The 23,607-nt window shown below is 43.4% G+C and overlaps 1 protein-coding gene across 4 annotated transcripts in view; it reads left to right on the top strand.

Annotated features, from left to right (window-relative positions):
• The window catches only part of CHD6 (chromodomain helicase DNA binding protein 6), a 218,600-nt gene that overhangs the window by 34,233 nt on the left and 160,760 nt on the right, over positions 1–23,607 (top strand). The gene's annotated exons all lie outside the window — the stretch shown is intronic.

The raw sequence follows: 23,607 nt of genomic DNA, 5'->3' as shown, positions 1-23,607 counted from the left end.
TCATGCACCTTTCCAGATTCAGGTTGGACTGTGAGTACCTGTCTTACCTCGGACACAAGGGAGCAGGGAGCATCCTGCTGGTTGGAAAATGTGTAGCCAGGCTCATAGGTTTCTCTTTCATCAGATGTCCCCTGAGGTCATCCACTGTGCTTCATAGATAATGTTGGTGTCATCTCAACTTATCATGTCTATATTACCATTGCACACTTTATTGGATCACAAGGCTCATCAGTTATTGGTGCTGTAGCAACTACCAGGTGAATACATCACGGATCAATGCATACATTCGCCAGCACACCATAGATCTTCAAACATAGTCCAAAGCTTTTGTTGCAGAAAAATCACATCACTAAAGAACAAATGCAATGTTTGAGCCACACAGGTCACCTTTGTTAGGCATGTGATAAAAAGATCATGTGCTTGATGAAGGGGGTCCTGTGCGGCTCTGAAACGTTGCACTTGTTCTTTCGTTATGTGATCTTTCTGCAGCAAAAGCTTTGGACTATGTTTTGAAGATCCATGGTGTGCTTGTGAATATGTGCATTGATCTCAACGTGTCAGTCTTACAATTATCAGAAAACTGATGTCTGTTGGCACTTTAAAGTACCATCATATCAATTATGGAGAAACTGCGGAATTCGTAATCCTGATCCATATGGCTGTGTGGCATTTCTATGGGTGGATTTCCTTAGGTTGACAACAGTGGACCATGACTGCATCAGCTGTTAAAATGGCCACTTGTAGTCTTCATCAGAGGCTTCTTTGACAGGGTGACAATATAGGTGCACAATTGGGAGCTAAGGACAGTGCTGTCACCCCTTAGCAGGACATATCTGAACTAAGGGTGCTGAAATTAATAGCTGCATCGCAATTCGGGTGTCCCCTGATGCGGTATCGATACATACAACCGGAAAATCGATTGCCGGGTGACGTCATCCCGACTTGCCCCGCCCCTCCCGGGAGAGGGCTCCGAGCGTATTGTTAAAATGACTGCATTTTAATAAATCCCGTGTTACAATCAATGAAGTGCCCCACTGTATGCGCTTTTTAAAAAATATGGAACTTCATACCGAATTTCTCAGTACAATGCATGCCGCTCATGTGACTGCCCGGCCCGCCTCTCTCCTCTCATGTCCCATGTCTCTTCTGATGTCAACGAGGAATTCTCAGCCCCGCCCGCCTCTCTTCTGATCTGATAGCTACAGTCAGCGGGCGGGGCTGAGAATTCCCCGCTGATGTCAGGAGATACCTGAGACGTCAGAGGAGAGAGGCGGGCCGGGCAGTCACATGAGCGGCATGCATTGTACTGAGAAATTCGGTATGAAGTTCCATATTTTTTAAAAAGCGCATACAGTGGGGCACTTCATTGATTGTAACACGGGATTTATTAAAGCACAGTCATTTTAACAACCGTAAGAGTACCAAGGTGTTTGTACTCTACTTACACCTTGTACACGCTTTGCTGACAGTTCCCCGGCTTCCCCTTTGCACATTCCACTGTTAACTCCTAGTGTACTGGAAGGTGCAAACAGGAATGCCAGGGAACTGTCAGCACCAGTGGTGACCCGTGCATTGTGGGGGGGTTAGTGAAGTGATGGCTGCATTTGATGGGCACAGTGAGGCTGCAATTGATGGGGGAGGTTCTGTATTTTTGTTTGTTTGCGCCCCCCCCCCCCAAAAAATTTTGAGCACCATCCACCACTGGTCAGCACAGAGACATTACAGGGCTGTTTGTCAGCTGTGGATTGTAATCCCTCCTGACCTCCCAGCAGTCTGTACCCTGTAGTGCACCGGATTAGTGCTACTTTTTAAGGAAGTGAGGTTATTTTTAATTCAGAGCAGAGTTCCAGTCAATTTTTTTGTTTATTAAAAGTCAGCAGCTACAAAAAAAGTGTGTCTTCTGACTTTTAATAGACACTCACTTGTCCCACAATCCAACGATGTCGGCCACCTAAACCCTCCCTTCTCTCCCCCGCCTGTCCACAGCGCTGGCATTACTAGTGTGGGCATCTGGCTGTGACAGCTTGCAGCTTCACAGCCGGGTGCGCATGTCTCACTGCGCTGTCCTGCATAGCCGGGCAATCTTTTTGGGACCTGTGATGTGTCCCAGAAGATTGCAGGGAGGAAGGGACACCTAGGCGGCCCAAGCGGAAGTGGGAGCTCATCAGTAATCGTGATGCATCATCAAATCGTTGACCAGATAATCGTAATCGAATCGTGAGACCAGTGAAGATGCCCGCTTCTAATCTGAACAAGGACTTTCATGGCAGGATCACTTTTGAAGTTACATTACAATGTTAAAGCTAATATGAGATTTTAGCGATTGGGTTTGGCTACCTTATTTAAGATTTCTCAATTATGAGCACAAAAATTGTATGACTTTTCCAGGAGGAGGATGTTTGACTTTTCCAGGAGGAGGATGTTTGATGATACCAAACAGGAAGATAGGCTCTTGACTCGGAGTTGGCATGTGCCAGCTTAGCAGATGGAGCTCAGTACGTTTTTATAAGTGGGCACTCAAGTATTAGTATGTTAGGATTGAGGCCTTTGAAAAGTCTGGCTGTTGATCCTGCATGCCTTTTATCTGAAGGAGCGTTCCACCTTGCTCGACTACCTCTTCTTTTTTGTAGTCATTTTCCCTCCCTTTGTGATGTCAGACATAATAGGGCAACTTGTAGGTTAAGATGTGCTCCCACCTGCATGTAATGGCACATGTGTTGTACATGTTTCATCAGTCCTTTTTGGGGATATATTACAGTATTGCAAGGTTGTATCCCTGGAGAAAAGCCCTAATGATTTTCTCAGAATAGAAAGACAGGCAGCAGAGTTAATTTACGGAGATTTAATCTTTGTGTAGAAGCTGATTAGCTTGTAATGTAAGGAGATGCTGACCCTTCAGAGATCAGACTATCACAGTGCAAAATAATCTGCGGGATAAGTTAATGTCTTGCCATGACAACATGACCACAAGACAAAGTGGAATTGCAATAAGTGGGTGAAAGCCAGCGGCCACTCAGTTGTTGCACTTCCATTGTGCTACAGGAAATTCCCCATTGACACGGTCTACAAGGAGTTATATTTTTATTGCGACTGACTGCTGGGTTTTCTCCAACTATTCAGACCGATACGTTGATTGGGTCACCACTAAACTTGACCATACAATGTGTGTATATAGGGAATAATAAATTGTAAACTCCATGAAGGGTAGGGTTCTGTGTACTCTGAAGTGCTACCTAATAAGCTGGCATAATATATATCCACAGAATGTAAACAAAAAGAAATACAGTAAAACCTTGGTTTGAGAGCGTTTGAAAGCAGCATTTTTTAATAAATTGTGACTTGATATACAAGTAGTGTCATGTCACAATTGAGTATAAAAGAGAAGAAAGACTCCTCTAAGTGTAGCAACATGGTTACATTTAATGAAGGTATAACATTTGGCAACTCACATGGTTGGTGATTAAGAGGCACATCTAAGTATGCAGGCATCTGGGATAAAGCTGTCCACATAGACCATCCCCCGCACCGCCATCAGTGTCATCCCTTCCGCGCTGCGCTCCACGAGCGTTTTAAGCCTTGCTTTCAGATCGCTCTACTGCAGGGTAGTCTTCCTGGTCACTATTGCAGACTGACAGCGGTGAGACCCGGCAGTGCGATGGTCAACCATGGGAGTTGCTAAATGTTGTACCTTCAATAAATGTAACCATATTGCTACACTTAGAGGAGTCTTTCTTTTCTTTTATACTCAATTGTGACATGACACTGCTTGTATATCAAGTCACAAGTTTATTAAAAAATGCTGCTTTCAAACGCTCTCAAACCAAGTTACTCTCAAACCAAGGTTTTGCTGGATTTTGCTTCTAATCCCCTTGTGGAGGCTTCCATTTGTGGATGGACATTTTATGGTTCCACAACCTATCACATTGCTATAATCTTTTTATATGGACTGTAAAGTGAAGGACTTTGAATAAATGGTTGTGGAACTAATCATCTGAGTTTCCATTATTTCTTTGATATACAAGTGCTTTGGATTGCAAGCATGCTTCTGGAACGAATTATGCTCTCGATCCAAGGTTTTACTGTATGTTGCAATCCATTGGAGAAGTGGCAGATAGAGGAGGAAAAGGGGACTCTGTGATATGTGCTTTTCCTTGTTTCTCAAAATTCTCATCTCTATAGAGTTTGTAGTCATGTCCGCAAACTGGAGCACCAGTAGAAAATGTGAACATGCACTGAGGGGCCAAGTAGTGTAAAGGGGTTGATTGCACTGCATTGAAGGTCTGGTATTTGGAATAATCACTAAGTGGGGAGGGGACCCGTATGGGATTTTCAGAAACAAAGTACACCTGTACTATTGTGGTGTGTGTACGGGGTGTTTTTTTTTTTTTTTTTATTATTTATTTTTTTATATATTAAACTGTATGTATTGCCTGATTTAGATTTTTTTTTTTTTTTTTTTTTTTAAGGCACATTTGCAAACTTTTTTTTTCATCTGCCCAATACCAGTCACCTGGGCTAGATTTAAGAAATAATCTCCCTCAAGGCTACCAAGACTGAATAACTTATTAATATTGGTTATAAACCTTTCTCAGTGTTTTAGAATATGTAGCTTTTACTGTTGCCTGTTGGGTGTATTTCGCTCCTGTGTTTGATACCTGTCCAACAGATTTTGAGATTTTCTATTGGAGACATGGATCATATATCATTTCCTTTGCTCCACAATAAACAGGAGCAGTGAGACACTTTATAAAAGAGATTTACTATGGGTTCAGCTTCGTTCAGAAAGTTCCCCTCTGATACTGTAAAATTGCACTGCAACAAAATAAAACCTGAAAGTGCAAAATCCCCTCCAAAAAAAGAAAATTAAAGTCCAAAATATAATTTATTGAAAGTAGTGCTCAACACGTGTGCATTCTCATTCCTTAGTGCTGCAGGTGATCACCAACAAGTGCTCCACTCTGAGATGAATAAAAAAAAAAAAAATCCTCTTGCCTAATAATGAGACCTTTTTTAGGGTCTAATATCGCTTTAGTGAGCTCACTCCTCACTGTGTGGGTATAAAGTAAATCTGCCTTCAAAAAGGCCCTATACGATATTAATGACTTGGAAACTATCTCCGGGTCACTATTTTCTCCACCCGACGTATGTTTCGTTGTATTAGACGTCAATGGGGGTACAGCTCAGCAGGAACCGGGCAAATTACGACCCATCTATGAGCAGGCTGGTTGTACTGAAGTCGAAGTTGTAGTGAAGTTGATCACTGCTGGTGGGTATAGCCAACAGCAGTGATCATTGTATTCTGACAGCTGAGAAAGCTCTCACTGTCGGAATGTAATAGCGCAGTGGGAAGGATTCCCCCATCAACACTGACTGTGTTGATGAGGGAATCAAGCAATTTTCTTTCCTTCAACCCATAGTTGAAGGAAAGAAAATTGCATAAAGTATGGCATGACTGAAACTCAGCGTTTACCATACAGGCTAGTGCAGTGCTGGCTTCAGCAAGGAGCAGTATGATGCTGATGCTCATTTCAGTGTATTGCACTGCTTGTTTGTTTTTTTTTTTTCCCTCAAATTTATTTGAAATGTCGTCATGTATTGACACTTCATTTGTGTCACTGCACAGCGGCACAATGTGTTCTGCTGCTGTGTGGTCATATGCAGTGTCGTCTAGTGCCGGGGCGGAAAAATGCACACATGCTGCATTTTTTTTTCTGCACTGCAACGCACCATGCACACACCACCCACATTGTGATATGAATGGGGCACATAGAAATGAATTGTTTTCTGTGTGTCCTAGTGGTAACCTGCATTTATCCAATGCTGGAAAAACACAGGTCTCCACACATAGTATGAACAAGCCCTTAAGATGTTTGTAAAGCCTTAAGGTTTTCCACCTTAATGCATTAAGGTGAAAAACCTGTGCTGCAGCACCCCCCCCCCCCCCCTTTCCCTACCTGAGCCTGATCTGATCCAGCGGTGTGCACAAGCGCGGCAGCTCCAGCCGTTGCTGCTCTCCTCATTGGACAGATTGATGGCTCCCGCTGCTGTCAATCAAAAGCTGTGACACAGAAGAGGGGGCGGGGCAGAGTCCCACTGTCTGTGTCAATAGATGCAGCAGCATGACTCTGAAGTGAGCCCGCATGGGGTGCCCCCATAGAAAGCGGCTTTCTGTGGGGGCACCCGATGAAGAGGAGGGGTCAGGGGGGAACCCAGAAGAAAAGGATCAGGGTTGCTCTGTGCAATAGTTTTGTATAACATGTTTGTTATTTAAAAAAAAAAAGGTTTAAATCTTTTGTAGACCTTTTACAGATCTGTCCATTTGCTTCCCAAATTCTATATGCAGAGCCGCAAATGCACAGAAAGACTGTTGCTAAATGGGTAGCAGTCCACTTTGCACAAAAGAGTGCACCAAAAATTGACTGACCTTTCATACTCTTGTTTATTTATAAAAAAAAAATTTAAAATTTAGTTGGGGTGGGTGGACCTAGATGAAAGGTGTAAAAAAACAAACAATTATTATAAATTATCTTAGTATTGTTTGGCATTTTCCCTCCTAATGTATAGCCAGCATCAAGGATCTCATAATAATAATAATTGAACGTCTGCAGGTTTTGAGTTTCCGTTGGGCTTCAGGATGCAGCTATGTTTAGTTATGTTTTGTTGATGGAAAGGAAAGTGAATCATGTTTTATCTCTTTAACCTGTGCAAAAATGAATGTACAGAAGTATACAAAATGTCAATGTCCTGTATTGTCCAACCAGCTATTAATAGGTTCCATTTGTAAAAGAGAAATCAAAATCTTTTTATGTTGCAGAAGAAATGAAAATGCTTATTTAGGGTAATATTACACCACTGGCATTCCTTGGTGTACACAAGCAGCATTCTTTGGTTAGATGCCAACAGGGTGAATTCTACACTATTCTGGACTCCAGCAGAGAGGTATCTACACCTGAGGTACCTGATGTGGCTCTCATGAGGGTTTTGCACTTTGCTGTTGAAGTTTACATTTGTTTTACATTATGCAGAATGCAGCAGCAAGGTTGAGACCCACAAGTACAGAAGGGAGCCAGGTAATCTTGCAAGCTAGAATATATCTTAACCACTTGTCTACTGGACACTTTCACCCCCTTCCTGCCCAACCAATTTTCAGCGTTCAGTGCTGTTGCACTTTGAATGACAATTGCCCGGTCATCCAACACTGTCCCCAAAAGGAAATATTTATAATTTTTTTTGAGACAGATAGAGCTTTCTTTTGGTGGTAGTTAATCACCACTGGGGTTTTTATTTTTTGATAAACAAGCAAAAAATACCAACAATTTTTTGAAAAATAGCTTTTCTTCTTTTCTGTTTTATACAATTTTGTACCTAATTTTTCTCCCTCAGTGATGGGCACTATTGGGGCTGCACTGATAATCAGGACAGTGATGATCAGTGCCCTGATTATCAGTGTAGACGTCCCCTGCGTGGTTATCCACTTACCGACTCTCCAAGCGCTGTCAGCGTGAGGAGAGGAATGCAGATAGCCAGCAAATCCTGTTTACACTGCGATCAGCTGTGATTGGTCACATGATAAAAGAGCTGCTGTGATTGGCTCCTTACCTTGATCAGTGATCAGCTGTGTCCGAAGGACGTGTGCCACAGGGGCACGTGTGAAGCGGATCACGGGTGGATGTCAACAGACATCGTCCTGGAAATGTGTGACCGCGCTGTAGCAGTCATTCGACTATAGCGTGGTTGGGAAGAGATTAAAGTGTATGTAAACCCCAACAATGAATCACTCTTTATTGCTCCCTTTCAGTCTGTTAAATATATTGTTTATAATAAAAACTCATGAAATAGTATTTTAAATAAATAAAATAGTGGCGCTGTAAATCACATGAATAATTTATATGTAGTGATAGCTAGTGAAATGGAATACATCAACATTTGGTGCTATTGCTATACCAATATAATGTCCGTGATGCTTCCAAATGACTCTACCTTTCCATTAGTGACCAGGAGAGTATAAAAACAGTGACAAATAATAAATATGAATAAGCAGTCCATGCAATATTATATAGGTAAACTGATGAGGAAAAGTCCATGCAAAGTACTGTGCAAAAAGTGAATCTGAAAAGCAATCTTCCTATGCCATAAAGGTCTCTTCCACCACACCGGTTGTGATTGTGATCCACTCATATGGAGACGCGCTCACCAGAAAATATTGCTTTGCACTCTCATGCTCGGCGTGTAGGCAGTATTAAAGCCCCCCCGGGGGACTACTCAAGATAAATGAAGTTGCGATCACAGCAGATGGAACTCTTCAATTAACAGCAATCCTCATCGTGAAGAGGTATACCGACATGAAAAGAAACAGTGCCTCCAATAGTGTGATAGGATCCTGTAAAGAAGTCGGAATGACGAAACATGTCGGGGGCGTGGCTCTATGGCAACCCAGCATCTGTTTTGTAACGTGTGATGTATTGCGCTCTGCACAATACCTTGTATTGCTGAGGATCCAACGATCTCCTCTTACTTTTTATGCCTTTTAAAATTGCAAGAATGTGAGTACAATGATAGAAGATCTTGTGTGTATTTCAATAAATGCTCTCAACTGTATCACACTATTGGAGGCACTGTTTCTTTTCATGTCAGTGTACCTCTTCACGATGATGATTGCTGTTAATTGAAGAGTTCCATATGCTGTGATCGCAACTTCATTTACCTTTAAGTAGTCCCCCGGGGGGGGGCTTTAATATTGCCTACACGCCGAGCATGAGAGTGCAAAGCAATATTTTCTGGTGAGCGCGTCTCCATATGAGTGGATCACAATCACAACCGGTGTGGTGGAGGAGACCTTTATGGCATAGGAAGATTGCTTTTCAGATTCACTTTTTGCACAGTACTTTGCATGGACTTTTCCTCATCAGTTTACCTATATAATATTGCATGGACTGCTTATTCATATTTATTATTTGTCACTGTTTTTATACTCTCCTGGTCACTAATGGAAAGATAGTCATTTGGAAGTATCACGGACTTTATATTGGTATAGCAATAGCACCAAATGTTGTTGTATTCTATTTCACTAGCTATCAGTACATATAAATTATTCATGTGATTTACAGTGCCACTATTTTATTCATTTAAAATACTATTTCACATCACCTCTTATAAGTTGGCAGCTATAGTTATTGTTTGGTTTTGCACTAGAGCGCAGTGGTGGTCTATCAAGTTTTTTTTGCGCGGCACTTGATCACCGATTTTTCAATATAATAAAAACTTGTTGATCCTGCCAGTAATCCAGTGCTATGTCCTGTGCACTCTGTAGTGTTATTAGTCTTGCTCAGTTCAACTATGTAAACCACAGAACACCTCCTCCATCATGTGCACATGGGGAGAGAGGGACATGTTCTGAAGTACTTGCACACTTTTGTCTTGCATGCAAAGCTGCTCCTCCATAGACACAGTACAGTAAGTGAGTGCTGTCAGCCTAGGACACAAACTGGCAGGATCACCCTGTGAAATAAAGGGATGAGAGAGCCTGAAAAAACCAAACTAATACAGCCACTGTATCCAAGAACTGGTATGCTGCAAACTATTACCGGTTTGTTATTGTATTTCGATAGATGCATCTGTGCATGGCATACCAGTATAACATGGCATTTATCAAGCCTTTTTGTGCACCTCCTGCACACAGATTTCACAAAGGCAAATACACTATCTTACCAAAAGTATTGGGACACCTGCCTTTCCACGCATATTAACTTTAATGGCACCCCAGTCTTAGTCTGTAGGGTTCAATATGGAGTTGGCCCAACAGCTCAACTCTTCTGGGAAGGCTGTCCAAAGGTTTAGGAGTGTGTTTATGGGAACGTTTGACCATTCTTCCAGAAGCGCGTTTGTGAGGTCAGGCCCTGATGTTGGACAAGAAGGCCTGGCTCGCAGTCTCCGCTCTAATTCATCCTCAAAGATGTTCTATCAGGTTGTGGTCAGGACTCTGTGCAGGCCAGCCAAGTTCTTCCACCTCAAACCCACTCATCCATGTCTTTGTGGACCTTGCTTTGTGCACTGATCCAAATCATTTGGTGGAGGGCGGGATTATGGTGTAGGATTTTTTCAGGGGTTGGGCTTGGCCCTAAAGCAAGGTAAATAAAGATATGGATGAGCGTGTTTGGGGTGGAGGAACTTGGCTGGCCTGCACAGAGTCCTGACCTCAATCTGATAGAACACCTTTGCGATTAATTAGAGTGGAGACTGCAAGCCAGGCCTTCTCGTCCACATCAGTGCCTGACCTCACAAATACTCTTCTGGAAGAATGGTCAAACATTCCCATAGTTACTCTCTTAAACCTTGTGGACAGCCTTCCCAGAAGAGTTGAAACTGTTATAGCTGCAAAGGGAGGGCCAACTCAATATTGAACCCTACGGACTAAGACTGGGATGCCATTAAAGTTCATGTGTGTAAAGTCAGGCGTCCCAATACTTTTGGTAATAAAGTGTATAAGGTCATCAGACTCCTTCAAGAGAGCCTCCGCCCGTGTCTAGTCTAATGCTTACCACAAGGTTCTTTATATAGTAATATTCCGTCATACTCTGGTTCATTAAGCTTGTTTTTGCAAGCTTATCTTTGCTGGCTCACAAAAAAAGGCAGAGAGAACACATTTATGTAACTCCCTGCTCCCAGCCAGATGATTTGATGATCGCGCCTTAGTGCAATGATAAGCTCATCACTCTGCTCTCACCTACTGTAACCAAGCTCTTAGTTTTTTGAAAAAAACATTGTGCAGTGCATTAGAGCCTGATTGGCTTGCACTCTCCCTCTGTGTGATGCTCCCTCACTGCTTGTTCTAATCCTGTAATTGTCGCACCAGCCTGCTGCAACTGTATACATAGCACAGTTGTGGGGCATTTACTGCCAGCCAAACGCGACCGGAGTGATCATTTTTAACTTGGGTGCGATGCTGCTGCCTTTGTAGCTTAAGTGAGGAGGGGGGTGCTAAAAACACAGCTCAAACATTTTTTACCCTCCCCCACACCTAACAGCAAGTCTTAACCTCTTAAAGCGGAGTTTCACCCAAAAGTGCAACTTCCGCTCATTTGTCTCCTCTCCCCCTCCAGTGCCACAATTGGCACCTTTTGGGGGGGGGCGGGAGATACCTGTCTTTAACTGGTATCCTGTTCCCACTTCCGGGAGTCCGGGCCGCGACCCGTGACATCACCGCGGGGCTCCCTCCTCCTCCCCTCCCTGTCGCCGCGCCAGTAGGACAGAGGAGTGGGACCTTGCGCATGCGCAGTAGGGTTCCTGGCATGAAGCCGTAAGGCTACGCTGCCGGATTCCACTAGTGCACTGGCGGCGGCAGCAGCACCCGACAGTTGATGGAAACATCAGCTGCGGTGCCGACATCGCTGGACTCCAGGACAGGTAAGTGTCCTATTGTTAAAAGCCAGAAGCTGCAGTATGTGTAGCTGCTGGCTTTTAAATTTTTTTTTTTTTTTTTGGGCAGAACACCACTTTAAATACACAATAATAGAGATGAGGAGAGGGGAATGTGTTGGTAGTTTGAATCCAGCAAACAGTCTAGGGTGACCATGCTGCTCTTCCGCAGATACAGTACAGCAAAGCTGGCCATACACCATAACTTTGTTTCAAAATTTCTGTTTCCAGAATGTGTTCTGTTTTCTACCAGTCCATGGGGTCAAATTTGATGGTTGTGGTTTTTTTTTTTCTTTTAATATCTTTATTTTTGACACATGGTATACAACATAGCCAACAATAGCTCATTGATGAGGGTTTGCAAATTAGCAGAAATAAACGCATCACCATGTCTGGACTGCAAAAACATAAAATTGGGGATTGGGTAGGGAAACTTGGGAAGGAGGGAAGCATATAAAGAAACATTTCTAAGGGGGGTATCCCCTAAGTAAGTATGTAATCTGTGCTAATGATCAACTTCATGAACTCCAGGGTGCCCCCCCCCCGTGAGGCAGCCACAGAGGACCCGACCAGTTTCACCTCCTGGAGGAAGGGGGCAACAAGGCCACCCATCAAACCTCCATCCAGCCGCCCAGGCCCGGCTTTAGGGCCACCCAGGGCAGGAGCCCTGCTAATACAATTTGGATTATTGGTCAAGTACTTCGTCCAGTGCAACATACAATATATTACAAGAACAGGAACTTAAAAAAAAACAAAAAAACATATAGTATAAAAAAAAGGGGGGGGGGATAAATGAAAAATAAATAAAATAATATCATTTAGTCTAGTTGCCCCATGGACCGTAAAGCGGAAAGAAAAACACCAACAGCGGAGAGGCCTGTAAAAATTGGGTTCAGGTATGGGCATCAGTTGGTAGGCACTCTCAGCGAGGGTTCTGCCAGCTCCAACAATGCAACCTCCAGGCTGGGTGGCACTGGGTCTGCGTCAGCGGGGTACTTCTGCCAAGGTGCCCAGATACTGGTATACCACTCGCATCTATCTTTACATGTCGCCATCCACTCTCCTGCCTCCTTAAGCTCATCTACCTTCTTGGGCCACTCGGGTAAAGTGGGCACCCACTAAGTACATTTTCTGCTGGTTCCACAAGAACAGTCTTAAAGGATAAGTTCATGTTTGGAACATGTTAGACTTTACACCCGTATCTGGGACAAAACATGCTCCAGGATTCCCGTCCTTGCCCCCCATCCCCCCCAACAGCAGGGGGGGTTCCTATCACACCCCCCCCCCAGCTGTTGAGCTGTTGTCACATTTAAAGTTGGTGTGGCTGTGCGGGGCCCGCATAGTCGCCTCTTTCATTCGCAGGGATTTGTGAATTGAGCAAAGTACAAGTTCCATCTGCCACCGGCAAAAATATTTTTTATAGTATTTATTATATATATTATTTTTTCCTTAACCACTTGACCTCCAAAAGATTTACCCCCCTTCATGACCAAGCCATTTTTGCTTTAACTGACAATTGCATGTTCATGCAACGCTGTACCAAAATAAAATGTATGTAATTTCTTTTGGTGGTATTTGAGCACCTCCTGCGTGGTGGTTTTTTTTTTTTTTTTTTTTTTTTTTTTTTTTTTTTTAGCTATTAAAAAAAAAAAAGACAGACAATTTATGAAAAGAAAACCATTTACTATAAAACACACATATATCCAATATATTTTTTTTTTTTTTTACAAAAATCGAATTTCGTCATACATTTAGGTCAATATGTATTCTGCTACATATTTTTGGTGAAACAGAATCCTATAAAAACTGTAGGTGGACAAAAACACCGCCAGACCCCGTCCTACCACCACTGCGCCTCTGTATGCTATACAATGACCCAATAAAAGCTGCCACTCTAAAAAAAATATGTATGGAAAATCAGAATGACCCCTAAAGAAAGGAACCAAGGAGATGAAAAGTGGCACTACCCCCCTAATGTGGGCATGAAGTGAGTGGTAGCACCCACTCTAATGATGTGGAGTGAACTACATATACCCTAAATCACAATGTAAAAAGTGATGAATGAAAAAAATAATATATTAAATGAATATATACAAATAAAAATAATGGTGAAATTCTAAAAGGACAAGTGCGTATTGATACCCACACATATAAGCACCAGCTACTGATGCAATAAACAAAGATGACACATTATTGCATATCAAACATAGTCTAGCATGACACTATAACCAAATGAATGACATGTATGTGACTAACAGTGACTGCTATTAACACCCCGTGACAAGTGAATACAACCCAGTATCTTAATACCAGAAAAAAACACACTAAAACAATATAATGTACTACATAAATACACTGAAAAAATACATACATTGTGGAAAAATATATATATATACATATGTATGTAAATATATATCTATATGTATATGAAAGAATTGAGAAGTTGGAGAAACCGTGAAAAAATAGTCCACATATATGGTGAGATGTTGTAGAGAAAGTTCCAAAAGTGCAGGTGTCTCCACTCCAAAAGATGCTATTGCTCCATGTCCACACCTTAGTGACGTGATTCCACTCCCAAGTGAATTACAAACTCACCAGCTGATAAGGCCTCCCACTCTCGTGTTTGGCCGGCAAAAAACCTCAACCCACTCTCCTGGGGGTTATCATGCGACCAATCATATCCACCGCTGAGTGCACCGAGTACTGTCCTTGAAATAGTGATTCCACATATAAAATAGGAAAAGAATGCTCCAATGGCGTAATATCGTTTAAAAAATTTAATTCAAAACTAAAATCCACACACATGCACTCACATAGTAGATAAAATCAAATGGGCAATTAACTCCACAGCAATAGAACCGTATCACAGCAGAACACAGCAGCACATGCAGCAACAATAGCAAAGCACAGGACGGCCACGGCGGACCCAGGGAGTATGAATGCCGGCGATCTTCTCACCCAGTCGCAGCAGACGTTCCTCAGCTGATCCCTGCTCCGTTACCCGTCTCTCCTTCCTCTAACAGACGTACAGGATTGCCGTGTTTTTTAGAATTTCACCATTATTTTTATTTGTATATTTTCATTTAATATATATTTTTTTCATTCATCACTTTTTACATTGTGATTTAGGGTATATGTAGTTCACTCCACATCATTAGAGTGGGTGCTACCACTCACTTCATGCCCACATTAGGGGGGGTAGCACCACTTTTCATCGCCTTGGTTCCTTTCTTTAGGAGTGATTCTGATTTTCAAAACAAAATCCTAATAAGTGTATATATTGATTGGTTCGTTCAAAAGTTATAGCATCTACAATCGATTGTGTGTGTGTGTGTGTATATGTGTGTGTGTGTGTGTGTGTGTATATATATATATATATATATATATACACTGGAATTTGGATTTATATTGTTTTATACTAGCAATTGCGGTGATCATTGACTTATAGTGGGAGTGCGATATTGCGGTGGACAATCGGGTACTAACTTTTTTTTTTTTTTTTTCCAAAACTCGCTCTTTTTTCGTTTTATAGAGCAAAAAATAAAAACCGCAGAGGTGATCAAATGCCACCAAAAGAAAGCTCTATTTGTGTGGAAAAAATTATCAAAATTTCATATGGGTACAATGTTACATGACTGCGCAATTGTCATTCAAAATGTTACAGCGCTGAAAATTGGCCTGGGCAGGAAGGGGGTGAAAGTGCCTGGTATTGAAGTGGTTAAATCCTAATCGCAACAAACTACCCAAGTGACCTTGATCAAAAGTTTACATACCCTGGTGATTTTGGCCTGATAACATGTACACAAGTTGACACAAAGGGGTTTGAATGGCTATTAAAGGTAACCATCCTCACCTGTGATCTGTTTGCATCTTTCATCCAGTGCTGCACTGACATTTCTGGATTCTGAGTCATGGGGAAAGCAAAAGAATTGTCAAAGATCTGCGGGGAAAAGGGTAGTAGGAACTGTATAAAACAGGAAAGGGATATAAAAAAGGATATCCAAGGAATTGAGAATGCCAATCAGCAGTGTTCAAACTCTAATCATGAAGTGGAAATGAAGGGTTCTGTTGAAACCAAACCACGGTCAGGTAGACCAACTAAAATTTCAGCCACAACTGCCAGGAAAATTGTTCGGGATGCAAAGAAAAACCCACAAATAATTTCAGGTGAAATACAGGACTCTCTGAAAACACGTGGTGTGGCTGTTTCAAGATGCACAATAAGGAGGCACTTGAAGAAAGATGAGCTGCATGGTCGAGCCTCAAACGTTCTGGCACAAAGTTATTTGGAGTGATGAGACCAAAATTTTGCTTTTTGGCCACATCCATAAAGGCTACATTTGGAGAGGAGTCAACAAGGCCTATGATGAAAGGTACACCATTCCTATTGTGAAACACGGAGGTGGATCGCTGATGTTTTGGGGATGTGTGAGCTACAAATGCACAGGAAATTTGGTCAAAATTGATGGCAAGATGAATGCAGTATGTTATCAAAAAATACTGGAGGAACATTTGCATTCATCAGCCAGGAAGCTGTACATAGGGTGTACTTGGACATTCCAACATGACAACATCAAAAACACAAGGTCAAGTCGACCTGTCATTGGCTACAGCAGAATAAAGTGAAGGTTCTGGAGTGGTCATCTCAGTCTCCTGACCTCCATATCATTGAGCCTCTCGGGGGAGATCTCAAACGTGCAGTTCATGCAAGACAGCCTAAGAATTTACAGGGACTGGAGGCTTTTTGCCAAGAAGAATGGGCAGCTTTACCATCTGAGAAGATAAAAAGCCTCCTCCACAAATACCACAAAAGACTTCAAGCTTTCATTGATGCTAAAGGAGGCAATACACGGTCTTAAAGCGGGGGTCCACCTATCTATCGTTTTTTTTTTTTTTTTGGAGTTCATTCACAAACTTTTCTTCTCATGATTATCTACTCACATGTTCTGTGTAATAAGTCCGCCTGTGTCTGATTTCGTTGTAAAGAATAACTTATAAAATTCACTGAAGGCAGTTTCCATCTTCATTGTGGGCATTTGAAGCCCACAAGCATGTATTTCCTGGATGCGGTGAATGCTGTGCTCCCAGCATTCACCGAGATGTTGTGATGACGCTGTTGCACAATGCATGCTGGGAAGCCTGAGACTAGCTCCCAGGGGACTGTGGGAGGTCTGGGAGAGGCTAGAAACACGCCTACTCCCATGGGAGGAAAACCAGGAAGTGCTAAGAAGATTAGAAAAAAAAAAGGTAATTACGGCGATTTAAATTTTTTTACACAGCATGTCAGCATCTAGGCAAGGAAGAGAATGCATAGAGATAATGTTCAAAATTTGGGTGGAACACCGCTTTAAGAACTGGGGTATGTAAACTTTTGATCAGGGTCATTTGGGTAGTTTCTGTTGTGATTATGATTTAAAAAGAGTAAACAGTTGATAATAAATGGCTTCAGCCAAACACTAACCATGAGTGAAAGAAAAGTTTTTGTTTATCATTCATATTCTCTGAAAAATGGGCAAGAAATCATAAATTTTGCCAGGGTATGTAAACTTATGAGCACAACTGTGTGTGTGTGTGTGTGTGTGTGTGTGTGTATGTATATAGTGTGTGTGTAATATGTATGTGTATATACACATGCGCACAATTTATGAATTCTTGGGCATTGGTCAGAGAATATGAATGATGTGTATACACACACACACTGCTCAGCATATTGAAAAGTAAGATTTTAATCAATATTGCAATGAGCACAAGAACATTTTCCAAAATTTTGACAAACTGAGTTTTACAGAGATTTTTGTTTAGCTCATTACAAAATCTTCAGTTCTACTCAAATTTAGTTGATGCGAAAATGAGTACACCCCACAACAAAAAATACTACTTTTGGCATTTTGTATGACCTCCATGACTTGTAAGGACAGCACCAAGTCTTCTAGGCATGGAATGAACAAGTTGGCGACATATTGCAACATCTATTTTTTTTTTTTTTTTCCATTCTTCAAGAACGACATCTTTTAGAGCCTGGAGGATGGATGGAGAGTGATTCCCAACTTGTCTCTTCAGAATTCACCATAGGTGTTCGATTGGGTTCAGATCAGGAGACCATACAGTACATGGCTACTGAATCACTTTTCCCCCTGTTCTTCAGAAATGCAAAAGTGGCCTTAGATGTGTGTTTTGGATCATTGTCATTTTGGAAAAGTGCACGACGACCAAGGGCACGGAGTGATGGTATCATCTTCTCTTTCAATATAGAGCACTACATCTGTGAATTCATGATACCATCAATGAAATGCAGCTCCCGACACCAACAGCACTATTGCAGCCCCACAGAAGGATACTGCCACCACCATGTTTCACTGTAGGCACCATGCATTTTTCTTTGTACTCCTCACCTTTGTGACGCCAAACAGTTTTGAAGCCACCACTTCCAAAAACGCTCATCTTGGTCTCCTCACTCCAGAGTCCCAGTATTCTTTTTCAGCATGGGCTATGGCAAATTCTAGGTGGGCTTATTTGTGCATGGACTTTAGGAGAGGTTTTATTTTTGGACGACACCCATGCATGCCATTTCTCTGCAGTGTACGCTGTATTGTGTCACGGGAAACAATCATCCCAGTTTGGCTTTCTACTTTTGCTAACTGCAGTGAACTTGCATGGAGATTTTCTTCAACCCTCTCATCAGAAGAGATGCTCCTGTCGAGGTGTTAACTTCCGTTAATGGCCTTGGACGTCTCTGTAAATTGGTTGCAGTTCCATCTTTGTTACATTTTTTTTTTTTTTTGTATCAGTTTTTCTTCAGTATTCTGACTGATAAGTAAAGCTTTGCTGATCTTCTTGTAGCCTTCACTTTTCTTGTGTAAAGAAATTATTTTCTTTCTTGGGCCTTGAGACATGTGGTGCCATTGCTGCCAGCATGAAATGGGAACAAAGAAAACCCCTTAAGTAATGCCCTTTTATAATCATATGTTTAATGAATAATTAGACTCACCTTTAGCTTTGCTCCTAAGACTTTTTAATTGGGGTGTGTTCATTTTTGCAACATGGTCTTGATTGAATCAATGGCCCGAATTTGTGGGAGTATTTTGTAGTATAGTGTCCCATAGAAAATGTTGATTCTGAAAGGAAAGGAAAGGTTTTCTGACAAATCTGATTTGTGATTCTGCATAGAACGGCCGCCCTGAAGCAGTATATCTGCTATGGGGTGGTCGGGAAAAGGTGAAATTGGCCTTTAAAGACAGCGTAGGGCAGGGGTCTTCAAACTATGGCCCTCCAATTGTTCAGGAAATACAATTCCCATCATGTCTAGTTATGTCTGTGAATGTCAATTTTACAATGCCTCATGCGAAGTGTAGTTCCACAACAGCTGGAAGGCCGTAGTTTGAAGATCCCTGGTGTTAAGCCATCTTTATTCCTCTACCCCTAGACTTAATGAGCTTTTAACCCTTGCAGTGCAGTGCTTATTATTATTATTATTATTATTATTATTATTATTATTATTATTATAATATATTTTTTTAATTCCTGAATTCTTGGGCACATCCACTGTTCAGTGCTCTCATGTGTGCCGGGTAATCTACATTTATCTCGGCACTATTGGCAGAGGTGAACTGAAAGTCAGATGGAACTTTCGAGTCTGTCATTTTCCTTGCCCTCCCGAAGCCGTTCTGTCTGTGTTCTATGCTACGATTGTTCATGTTTCAAACGCCCATAGACGTCTCTCAATAGCCCCAAAAATGTATTGTGGCGCCATCTCCTCATTTATGGACCACCTTTTCCAGGAGGTTGCGGCAAAGGGGGCTGTAAACTTGTATGGATATTTGGTCGCAGTTTTGCATTAATCGTTCATGTTTTGATGCGTTTTCCAGCTGTTTCTTTTAACTCTGTCCAGTGCTGGAAAAATAAATGATGATATCTGATGTGATGTTATATATCTGATGAGGAAATCTGATGTTGGCTTTATTATGAAGCTCTGGACATTGAGGAGAAAAGCAGGTGTCTAGTGCTGAGTGATTTTCTGCAGATAGGTTTCAATTTGATGCTTGATGCCCCTCGCTTGATGTACAGCGGCAGCAAGTAACAACACGTCCCCTGTTCTCTGTGTTCATTTTTTTTTTTCCTCTATCCCAAGCTCCCGCGAGATTCTCCTACAGCAGCATCGCCTCTCTCTACATGGCTGGCAGCACTTCCTCAGCACATTGCAGCAGAGAAGTCTGTCTGTCGATGTGGCCGTGCCAAGAAGAGATTAATGTTCAGACCTGTAAGGGATGTGCTGTGTGAAGGACAGAGATTCCCCCTCCCTCTGTCTCTGTCTGCACATCGCTGCTTTTCTCATGAGGCCTGCAGTGCTTAAAGTGGACATGTCACCTCCACACATCCGCTAATAGAAGCGAGGCCTGAGAATATGTCGTATGTAACTAAACATACTGGGCCTTGTGTCTACAAGAAAGACAGTCTGTGGTGCCAAAACAAACAATTGCAATCTCTCTTTAATAGACTTTAAAGAGGCTCTCTCACCAAAATTGTGTCTCAAAACACAAAAAAGCAAGCATTTTAAATGTTTGCTGAATTTTTGTGCTTCTGGACTTGCTAACCAATTTTGACAAATTCACAAAAATCTGCTTCCCAGCACAGCGCTCTCCCTCCTTGCTTTTAATAGCTATCTCCTCATCTATGAGTGTCTAATTTACTCTGTGCTGGCCCAGCTTCTCAGCCCTTCCCTTCACCTCTCCACATAATCTAATATGTTGCTGCTGGGGATTGAGGGAGGAGATGAGGGGAATAAATATAAAGTAGTGGTGTCCTTTCACTGACCCCAACAGTGGGGTGCGATTCCCTCCCGTAACAAAGTGGCACACTATTTCTTCCACTGACATTGGGGCACTATTCCTCCTTCTCCTCCTCCTAACCATAAACACTATGTACTTTTTTCCATTAGCAGCAGCAGTGGGGCACGGTTGCTTCCCGCTGGCAGCAGCAGTGGGGCACGGTTGCTTCCCGCTGGCAGCAGCAGTGGGGCACGGTTGCTTTCCGCTGGCAGCAGCAGTGGGGCGCGGTTGCTTTCCGCTGGCAGCAGCAGTGGGGCGCGGTTGCTTTCCGCTGGCAGCAGCAGTGGGGCGCGGTTGCTTTCCGCTGGCAGCAGCAGTGGGGCGCGGTTGCTTTCCGCTGGCAGCAGCAGTGGGGCGCGGTTGCTTTCCGCTGGCAGCAGCAGTGGGGAGCTTTGACAAAAAAAACAGAAGCTGATTGGTTTCTGTGCAGGGCTGCACCAGATTTTGCACTCTCTGGTTTTAGTAAATCAACCCAAGGTTTATTCAGTTGTCCATTTCTCTAGGATAGCTTGATGTAACACTAATTTTAAGACCCCTTTCACAGGAGGCGGACTCCGCTTCAACAGAGTCCGCCTCGGCCCGCCGGCTCAGCGGGAGATCTCTCCATTGATCTCCGCTGAGCCGGGGGATGACAGGTCCCTCTCTGCTCACTGAGCAGGGAGGGGCTTGTCAGGCGCCGCTGCCGCCTATGGAGGGATCGAATGAAAACGGACAGCATGTCCGTTTTCATCAGATCTCACCCGATCCGATCGGCCAGCGACGGACCTGGACGTAGGGCCATCCGTCTGCTTTTAGCGGATCGGACCGGGTCGGATGTCAGCGGACATGTCTCTGCTGACATCCGTCGCTCCATAGACTAAAGTGGAGCGCCTGTTCAGGTCCGCCGTCAAAACTGAATGGTCCGATCATGTGAAAAAGGGGCCTTATACGTTTAAAGTGATTGTAAATGGTTTTTTTTTTTTTTGTTTGTTTTTTAAAATAATAAACATGTTATACTTCCCTGCTCTATGCAATCGTTTTCCCTCGAGCAGCCCCGATCTTTGTCTTCTGGGGTCTCCCGCCAGCCCTTGTTGCTCATCTCCCCTGCTGAATGCCCCCACAGCAAGCCGCTTACTACAGGGGCACTTGTCCAGGCTTGATCCTAAGCTGCGCTGTGTGTGCCTATAGACACACACAGCGTGGCTTGACACCGTTCCTCGCTTTCTCCTCACAGGCTGTGATTGACAGCAGAAGGAGTCAATGGTTTCCGCTGCTGCCTCCATGTCCAGTGAGGAGGGAGAGAGCAGAGTGAATGGCTGCTCTTGTGCACATCACTGAATAGAGATGGGCTCAGGTAAGTATTTAGGGGGGCTGGGTAAAATCCTGCTCAGAGAAGGTTTTTTTTTTACCTTTTAATGCAGAGAATACATTAAGATAGAAAACCTTCTGCCTTCACATCCACTTTAATAAATGTATTTGTAAGTAAATAAAACCTAAAACATGATGCATTTCTGGGACAGGTTATATTCATCTCATTTAGAGCTCTAGGTCACTGTAGTAAGGCTACTTACTGCAGTTAAATCAAAGAAGTAGGGAAAAAAAAAGATTTTGTATTAATGATACACTCTTTGACAAATGGTCTAGTTTTTTTCTGATTGATCTTTTCCGATAGGAGTTATTGATCCATAGTTGACAATTCATTAGATCGAAAAGGCCACACATGGGAGGATGGATTTCGATCAACAATAAGGCCTCGTGCACACAGGGCTTAGAAAAAACGAACTGCAAAGCCACTACCAACACCAGGAAAAAGCAGCTGTAAAAACATGCTTTTAGTAGCTTTTTGCATTAGTGTTAATGCACCTTTAGCCGCACTAGCTTTCAGCAGCGTTTCTCTGCCTCTATTCAAAATCATTGGTTCCCTATGAGAACCCATTGATTTCAATTGAAGTGCACTACAAGTCTGATTATGATGATCCGACTTGCGATGGTGCTTGTGCGCTGAGGATCTTGAAGGGGAACCTTTGCCAAAATGGAAAAAAAATTGGCATGGGGTCCCCCCCCCCAAGTGCATACCATACTCTTCGGTCTGGTATGGATTTTAAGGGGAACCCCCACGGCAAAAAAATTGTGTCCCCCCCCCCCCCCCCAAAAGCCATACCAGACCCTTATCCGAGCATGCAGCCCTGCAGGCCAGGAAAGGGGGGAAAGGGGGGAGCGAGCAAGGGCCTCTCCCTGACAACCCCGGTCGGTGGTGGTCAGGGTCTGCAGGTGGGGGGCTTATCGAAATATGGAAGTCCCCTTTAACAAAGGGGCCCCCAGATGCCGGCCCCCCACCCTATGTGAATGGGTAGGGGTACAATGTGCCCCATACTCATTTACCCCAAAAAAAGTGTCAAAACTAAAAACAGTACACAGGTTTTTGGTAAAGTAATTAAAGCAGCTCCGGCGTCTTTTCTCCTTATGATTTCTTCTCCCTCCGGCAATGTCTTCATCCTTTTGGTTCTTCTCCCTCTGCTGATGTCTTCTTCCGCCGCCTTTGCATTTCTTCTCTCCGCTGTCTTCTCCCGCTGCCGATTCTCCCCTCTCCGCTGTGTTCTTCCTCTGTTCTTGCAACGTTGTCTTGACGCTCTCTCCCGCTGTAATGCTAGGTCCGCTGTGTGCCATTACTTATGTAGCCATAGGGCGGGGCCACCGGTGACGACTTTCGGAGGCCCCACCCCCTTGTGCCGCCACCACCCCATCATGCCCCAGTCAATGACGTCACAAGGGGCGGGGCCCCCGGATGACATCGGGGACAGCATTTGTGCTAGGAGGGGGAATTTGTATTAGGAGGGAGGATTTAGGGGAAAGGATTTGTACTAGGAGGGGGAAATGGGGGGGATTTGTACTTGGAAGGGGGTTGGGGGGGAGGATTTGTACTAGGAGGGGGGATTTGTAATAGTAGGGAGATTCGGGGGGGGGGATTTTGGGGAAAGAGGAATTTTGCTGTGATTGGGGATGGGGGGGGGGGGATTTGTACTAGGTGGGAATTGGGAGGATTTATACTAGGAGGGGGGATTTGGGGTGGGGGGCAGATTTGTGCTAGAAGGGGGAGATTTGGGGGGGGATTTGTACTAGGAGGTGGGAATTAGGGGGGATTTGTACTAAGTGGGGGGGTGTGGGAGGGGGAGTTTTACTAGGAGGGGGGGTTGTGGGGGTGGGGAATTTGTACTAGGAGGGGGCATTTGGGGGGAGGATTTGTACTAGGAAGGGGGAATCGGGGAAAAGCATTTGTGCTAGGAGGGGGATTGGAAAGGGGGGTTGTATTGGGGGGGGGGAGATTTATACTAGGAGGGGGGATTTCGGGGAGAGCATTTGTACTGGGAGGGAGGATTTGTATTGGGAA

Source organism: Aquarana catesbeiana, linkage group LG12, assembly GCF_042186555.1.
Source record: "Aquarana catesbeiana isolate 2022-GZ linkage group LG12, ASM4218655v1, whole genome shotgun sequence".
NCBI classification, from domain to species: domain Eukaryota; kingdom Metazoa; phylum Chordata; class Amphibia; order Anura; family Ranidae; genus Aquarana; species Aquarana catesbeiana.
This window is presented reverse-complemented; position numbering and strand designations above follow the sequence as displayed.